The 7176-nt window shown below is 63.9% G+C and overlaps 1 non-coding gene across 1 annotated transcript; it reads right to left on the bottom strand.

The window, feature by feature from the left end:
- Positions 1-3530: 3530 nt before the first annotated feature.
- Positions 3531-3649, bottom strand: LOC142869423 (5S ribosomal RNA). Its single transcript, XR_012918051.1, has one exon. It is a non-coding gene; the product is annotated as a 5S ribosomal RNA (ribosomal RNA).
- Between the last annotated feature and the right edge of the window lie 3527 nt (positions 3650-7176).

Here is a 7176-nt window from a genome sequence, read left to right as displayed (position 1 = left end):
GGCGGAGGGCGCCCCTGCCCCGCTCAAGAAGCCGAGCCTCTCTGCGCTTCCCCGCCGCCTCCTCCCGCCCCAGGCCCCGCACCGGCGCTGACCCGCGCCGGGCCGGGCCTGTTGAGTTCACCGGCCGGGTCCGGCGGGCTCCGAGGGACGGGGGTGACAGGCGGGGCGGGGCGGGGCGGGCAGGGAGCGGTGGGCCGGGGTGGGGGGCTGTCTCTCTATACACACACACACACACACACACACTCACACTCACACAAGATGCGCCTCCACGGCTGGACTCGCCAAGGTGGAGACCTTCCAGCCCCCTTCCTCTCCTCGCCTGGCCTCCTTCACCTACCCGCCCCCCACCCCCAGCTCGTGGCCGCCGCCGCCGCCGCCGCCGCCGCCGCCGCCTCCGCCGCCGATTGCGCACGCGCGGATCGCCCGCCCTTTGACCCCAGGCAGGGGCCGCCCTCCCCGACAACCCCTTTCAGCTGGGCCCCCCACCCTGTGGGTGGGCTGCCGCCTATTCCCCCGGGCCCGGGCTGGGGCACAGCGCATGGGGGAGGGGAGCGAGTGTATGGGGCGTCTCTCTCTCTCTCTAGGGATGTGTCCCATGGGTGGGGTGGCGTGGTTTGTGGGGCGCTGAAGAAATCAGTCCCCTCCATCTCCTACCTCTGGAAAACGCCCAAGCCCTTGGAGAACTGCCGGCAACGCGACCGGGGGCGGCCGGGACCCTCCTCTGTGTCCTCCTGTGGCCCAGTCCAAGGGGCCGGGGCCTGGGCCTGGCCGGGGCTGCATTGGACCCCGACCACCCTGGCGTGTGGACTCGCTAAAAATCGGCCATTAGATATTGGATTCCAGCTTCATTGAGGTCATTTCACTAATGAGTGCACCGGAAAGAGTTTCCTAATCCATCTGTGAGGGTGGCAACTGAAAGAGAATTTTAAAGCTGACAGAATAGGCGAGGAAAGGCATAGGAGATTTCCACACCCAGTAAGGAAGCCTTTCCCGAAATGGAAGAAAGAAACGAGCAAACAGAAACACCGGTAGCCCGCCAGGATCAGAGTCTGCCCCCGAGAGAAAGTACCCTGACCAGGTTCACCCGTGGGTGGGTGGCGAGCTAGCGGCATTCAGAAGAGCGAGGCCCGCAGTCTGTGCAGAAGACACCTGCACTCGGGTGTGTGTGGCGGCACGATTCACAAGCAGCTCCAGATGTTAAGCCAAGGAGAAGCCAGGGAGTTCCCAACGCCCCAGGTGTCCTCAGCCCACGACTGGCTGCTGGGGGAATGCGAAGCCCGGCTCCTTGTCTCAGAGCGGGACAACCAGGAGGTGTGACGTACACCCCGGGGTTCCCAGGAGGATCAGGCTGAAGCTGGGACTTGGCCTGAAAGTGTCCCCTCGCATGGCCACCCCCTTCCCCTTCCTGCTCCTCTACTCCTGGTGCCCCTCCATCCAGGGGCCAGACCTTAAAGAGTCACCCGCAAGAGAATCCTGGTCCCAAAGGAGCCTTCTGGGGGACCCGTGCTGAGAGAGGTTGTGGGCATGGCCCGCTGGGGCTCTGCCCGACCCAGGGCTGAGAGATGCAACCTCCCAGCTCTGGGTCCCTGCAGGGGAAGCGTTGGCAAGCACAGGGCCAGTCCTCCAAAGGCCCAGGTGCAGGGAGCCCAGGCCAAGCAGCCTGTGGAAGAAGCCACCCCGGGAAGACGACTGCAGGCCACGGCCCTTCCCACCTCCTCCTCCTCCTCCTCCTGCTCCTCCACCCCCCCGACCTCCCACCCCCCACCCCCGACATGGCGCAGGGCTCAGAGACACCTCAGACACTTGCTACCCAAAGTGCAAAGGGCATCAGTTGCTCCTCCAAACCCCCCCCCCTGCCCAGCAGACCGCGTTGTCCAGCCAGCCCCCGGGCCTCCCTGGGGTGCCCAGCACAAAAGTGCAGACAACCACCGGACCCTCAATCTCAGTTTTCGGATGTTTTTGCCACTCTAAGGACCCGCAGGCCAGCTGGGCCTTCTGGCAGGACAGAGAGCCCCGGAATCCGACGTGGAGAGCTGGGTGTACGTCCCCACGAGGAGGCGGTCCCCACCTCCGCGGCTCTCCCCTTGCGGGGGGGGGGGGGAAAGCAGCCACGGGGCCTCGGAGAAGACACCAGGCTGGGCGCCCGCCCCACAGTGGGGGCACGTCCCCCGCAGGCCACTTAGCGACGGCCGCCGGCCGGCGGACGGTTGGGTGGCGCGAGACGCTGCGGCCGCCCTGCTACCGGGTTCCTGGGAGGGCGTCCTGGAACCAGCGTCCACACCAAGCCCTTGGAAGGCCCAGGCGACGGAGGAGCCCCGTCAGGCAGGGGCCGAGGACGGTGACGGCCCGGGCGGGGAGGAGCGTGTCAGGCAGGGGCAGAGGACGGTGACAGGTGACAGGCCGGGCGGGAAGGAGTCAGTCAGGCAGGGGCCGAGGAGGAGACGGGCTGGGTAAGGGTTAGGGTTAGAGTCAGGGCACAAGTCACAATCGCAAAGACCTGGAAGCGACCCGAGTGCCCATCGACCCACGAGTGCGTAAATGAAATGTGGCGCGTGGACACCACGGAGTGCTATTCAGCTAGGAGGAGCAGCGGTGAGAGGGCACCTCTCGTGGTTCTCCTGGCCAGAGCTGGAACCCGTTCCAGTAAGCCAGGTAGCCCAAGAATGGACACACGAGCACCACGTGCTCGCGCTCACCAGCAAATGGGTACGAACCGATGGACACCTAAGTGGACACAGAGGAATCACCTTCATCGGGTGGGTGTCGGGCGGGTGGGGGGAGGGGATGGGCATACACCTCCATTAGGAATGGGGTGGGTGCGCACCGACTGGGGGATGGGCGCACTTGAGGCTCTGACCCGAGGGGGGAGGCTGGGAGAGGGCAACGTACCCGACCTTAACATTGGTACCCCCACAATACGCTGGAACGACATCAGAGGTAAATGAATAAGAACACAGGGGGGAGGGGGGCACGGGCAACACATGTCACCTTAATACTTGGACTCCCATCATCTGCTTGAAAAGAGAGAGAAAAGAAAATGCAATCATAGAGATAAGAGACACTTTTTAAAAATAATGAATCCGAAGAGAAAAGTAAAAGGAGGCCTGTGGAGCAGGTCTGGGTGTGACTCCGGATCCCCCAACATCAGGTGCCACCACCAAAGATTCCTACGTGTAGCCCATAGAACCCCAAAAGCAACGGGACGAGTTCTGGTCACATACTCCCTCAAAATGACATCCTGGCCTTCTTCTGGAACTCCCTCCCCTCTCAGACTCTCAAGGTTTCCTCCAGCGTGTCGGTTCCCACAGAGCAGACCTTTGGTCTGAGACCTGACAGTCCAGAAGCCACGCATGCTGCCGCGTGACGGCGGTGTCGCGGCTTGGGACAAGAGGAGGCCCCACGGTGCGGGCTGGGGCGCCAGGCACCGCGGCGGGCGCTGAGGGTGGGGGTGACCCCCGCCCCGGGCCGCCGCCTCGCTCCCAGAGAGGGGACAGAACAAGAGGCAAAAAAAAAAAAAAAAAAAAAGAAGAAGCCTACGGCACCCGGTATTCCCAGGCGGTCTCCCATCCAAGTACTAACCAGGCCCGACCCTGCTTAGCTTCCGAGACCAGACGAGGTCGGGCGCGTTCAGGGTGGTGTGGCCCTAGACGGCGGAGGGCGCCCCTGCCCCGCTCAAGAAGCCGAGCCTCTCTGCGCTTCCCCGCCGCCTCCTCCCGCCCCAGGCCCCGCACCGGCGCTGACCCGCGCCGGGCCGGGCCTGTTGAGTTCACCGGCCGGGTCCGGCGGGCTCCGAGGGACGGGGGTGACAGGCGGGGCGGGGCGGGGCGGGCAGGGAGCGGTGGGCCGGGGTGGGGGGCTGTCTCTCTATACACACACACACACACACACACTCACACTCACACAAGATGCGCCTCCACGGCTGGACTCGCCAAGGTGGAGACCTTCCAGCCCCCTTCCTCTCCTCGCCTGGCCTCCTTCACCTACCCGCCCCCCACCCCCAGCTCGTGGCCGCCGCCGCCGCCGCCGCCGCCGCCGCCGCCTCCGCCGCCGATTGCGCACGCGCGGATCGCCCGCCCTTTGACCCCAGGCAGGGGCCGCCCTCCCCGACAACCCCTTTCAGCTGTGCCCCCCACCCTGTGGGTGGGCTGCCGCCTATTCCCCCGGGCCCGGGCTGGGGCACAGCGCATGGGGGAGGGGAGCGAGTGTATGGGGCGTCTCTCTCTCTCTCTAGGGATGTGTCCCATGGGTGGGGTGGCGTGGTTTGTGGGGCGCTGAAGAAATCAGTCCCCTCCATCTCCTACCTCTGGAAAACGCCCAAGCCCTTGGAGAACTGCCGGCAACGCGACCGGGGGCGGCCGGGACCCTCCTCTGTGTCCTCCTGTGGCCCAGTCCAAGGGGCCGGGGCCTGGGCCTGGCCGGGGCTGCATTGGACCCCGACCACCCTGGCGTGTGGACTCGCTAAAAATCGGCCATTAGATATTGGATTCCAGCTTCATTGAGGTCATTTCACTAATGAGTGCACCGGAAAGAGTTTCCTAATCCATCTGTGAGGGTGGCAACTGAAAGAGAATTTTAAAGCTGACAGAATAGGCGAGGAAAGGCATAGGAGATTTCCACACCCAGTAAGGAAGCCTTTCCCGAAATGGAAGAAAGAAACGAGCAAACAGAAACACCGGTAGCCCGCCAGGATCAGAGTCTGCCCCCGAGAGAAAGTACCCTGACCAGGTTCACCCGTGGGTGGGTGGCGAGCTAGCGGCATTCAGAAGAGCGAGGCCCGCAGTCTGTGCAGAAGACACCTGCACTCGGGTGTGTGTGGCGGCACGATTCACAAGCAGCTCCAGATGTTAAGCCAAGGAGAAGCCAGGGAGTTCCCAACGCCCCAGGTGTCCTCAGCCCACGACTGGCTGCTGGGGGAATGCGAAGCCCGGCTCCTTGTCTCAGAGCGGGACAACCAGGAGGTGTGACGTACACCCCGGGGTTCCCAGGAGGATCAGGCTGAAGCTGGGACTTGGCCTGAAAGTGTCCCCTCGCATGGCCACCCCCTTCCCCTTCCTGCTCCTCTACTCCTGGTGCCCCTCCATCCAGGGGCCAGACCTTAAAGAGTCACCCGCAAGAGAATCCTGGTCCCAAAGGAGCCTTCTGGGGGACCCGTGCTGAGAGAGGTTGTGGGCATGGCCCGCTGGGGCTCTGCCCGACCCAGGGCTGAGAGATGCAACCTCCCAGCTCTGGGTCCCTGCAGGGGAAGCGTTGGCAAGCACAGGGCCAGTCCTCCAAAGGCCCAGGTGCAGGGAGCCCAGGCCAAGCAGCCTGTGGAAGAAGCCACCCCGGGAAGACGACTGCAGGCCACGGCCCTTCCCACCTCCTCCTCCTCCTCCTCCTGCTCCTCCACCCCCCCGACCTCCCACCCCCCACCCCCGACATGGCGCAGGGCTCAGAGACACCTCAGACACTTGCTACCCAAAGTGCAAAGGGCATCAGTTGCTCCTCCAAACCCCCCCCCCTGCCCAGCAGACCGCGTTGTCCAGCCAGCCCCCGGGCCTCCCTGGGGTGCCCAGCACAAAAGTGCAGACAACCACCGGACCCTCAATCTCAGTTTTCGGATGTTTTTGCCACTCTAAGGACCCGCAGGCCAGCTGGGCCTTCTGGCAGGACAGAGAGCCCCGGAATCCGACGTGGAGAGCTGGGTGTACGTCCCCACGAGGAGGCGGTCCCCACCTCCGCGGCTCTCCCCTTGCGGGGGGGGGGGGAAAGCAGCCACGGGGCCTCGGAGAAGACACCAGGCTGGGCGCCCGCCCCACAGTGGGGGCACGTCCCCCGCAGGCCACTTAGCGACGGCCGCCGGCCGGCGGACGGTTGGGTGGCGCGAGACGCTGCGGCCGCCCTGCTACCGGGTTCCTGGGAGGGCGTCCTGGAACCAGCGTCCACACCAAGCCCTTGGAAGGCCCAGGCGACGGAGGAGCCCCGTCAGGCAGGGGCCGAGGACGGTGACGGCCCGGGCGGGGAGGAGCGTGTCAGGCAGGGGCAGAGGACGGTGACAGGTGACAGGCCGGGCGGGAAGGAGTCAGTCAGGCAGGGGCCGAGGAGGAGACGGGCTGGGTAAGGGTTAGGGTTAGAGTCAGGGCACAAGTCACAATCGCAAAGACCTGGAAGCGACCCGAGTGCCCATCGACCCACGAGTGCGTAAATGAAATGTGGCGCGTGGACACCACGGAGTGCTATTCAGCTAGGAGGAGCAGCGGTGAGAGGGCACCTCTCGTGGTTCTCCTGGCCAGAGCTGGAACCCGTTCCAGTAAGCCAGGTAGCCCAAGAATGGACACACGAGCACCACGTGCTCGCGCTCACCAGCAAATGGGTACGAACCGATGGACACCTAAGTGGACACAGAGGAATCACCTTCATCGGGTGGGTGTCGGGCGGGTGGGGGGAGGGGATGGGCATACACCTCCATTAGGAATGGGGTGGGTGCGCACCGACTGGGGGATGGGCGCACTTGAGGCTCTGACCCGAGGGGGGAGGCTGGGAGAGGGCAACGTACCCGACCTTAACATTGGTACCCCCACAATACGCTGGAACGACATCAGAGGTAAATGAATAAGAACACAGGGGGGAGGGGGGCACGGGCAACACATGTCACCTTAATACTTGGACTCCCATCATCTGCTTGAAAAGAGAGAGAAAAGAAAATGCAATCATAGAGATAAGAGACACTTTTTAAAAATAATGAATCCGAAGAGAAAAGTAAAAGGAGGCCTGTGGAGCAGGTCTGGGTGTGACTCCGGATCCCCCAACATCAGGTGCCACCACCAAAGATTCCTACGTGTAGCCCATAGAACCCCAAAAGCAACGGGACGAGTTCTGGTCACATACTCCCTCAAAATGACATCCTGGCCTTCTTCTGGAACTCCCTCCCCTCTCAGACTCTCAAGGTTTCCTCCAGCGTGTCGGTTCCCACAGAGCAGACCTTTGGTCTGAGACCTGACAGTCCAGAAGCCACGCATGCTGCCGCGTGACGGCGGTGTCGCGGCTTGGGACAAGAGGAGGCCCCACGGTGCGGGCTGGGGCGCCAGGCACCGCGGCGGGCGCTGAGGGTGGGGGTGACCCCCGCCCCGGGCCGCCGCCTCGCTCCCAGAGAGGGGACAGAACAAGAGGCAAAAAAAAAAAAAAAAAAAAAGAAGA

Source organism: Microcebus murinus, unplaced genomic scaffold (genome assembly GCF_040939455.1).
Source record: "Microcebus murinus isolate Inina unplaced genomic scaffold, M.murinus_Inina_mat1.0 scaf076_hap2_Mmur4.0, whole genome shotgun sequence".
NCBI classification, from domain to species: domain Eukaryota; kingdom Metazoa; phylum Chordata; class Mammalia; order Primates; family Cheirogaleidae; genus Microcebus; species Microcebus murinus.
The sequence above is the reverse complement of the archived record's forward strand: the minus strand, read 5'-3'. Positions and strand labels throughout refer to the sequence as shown.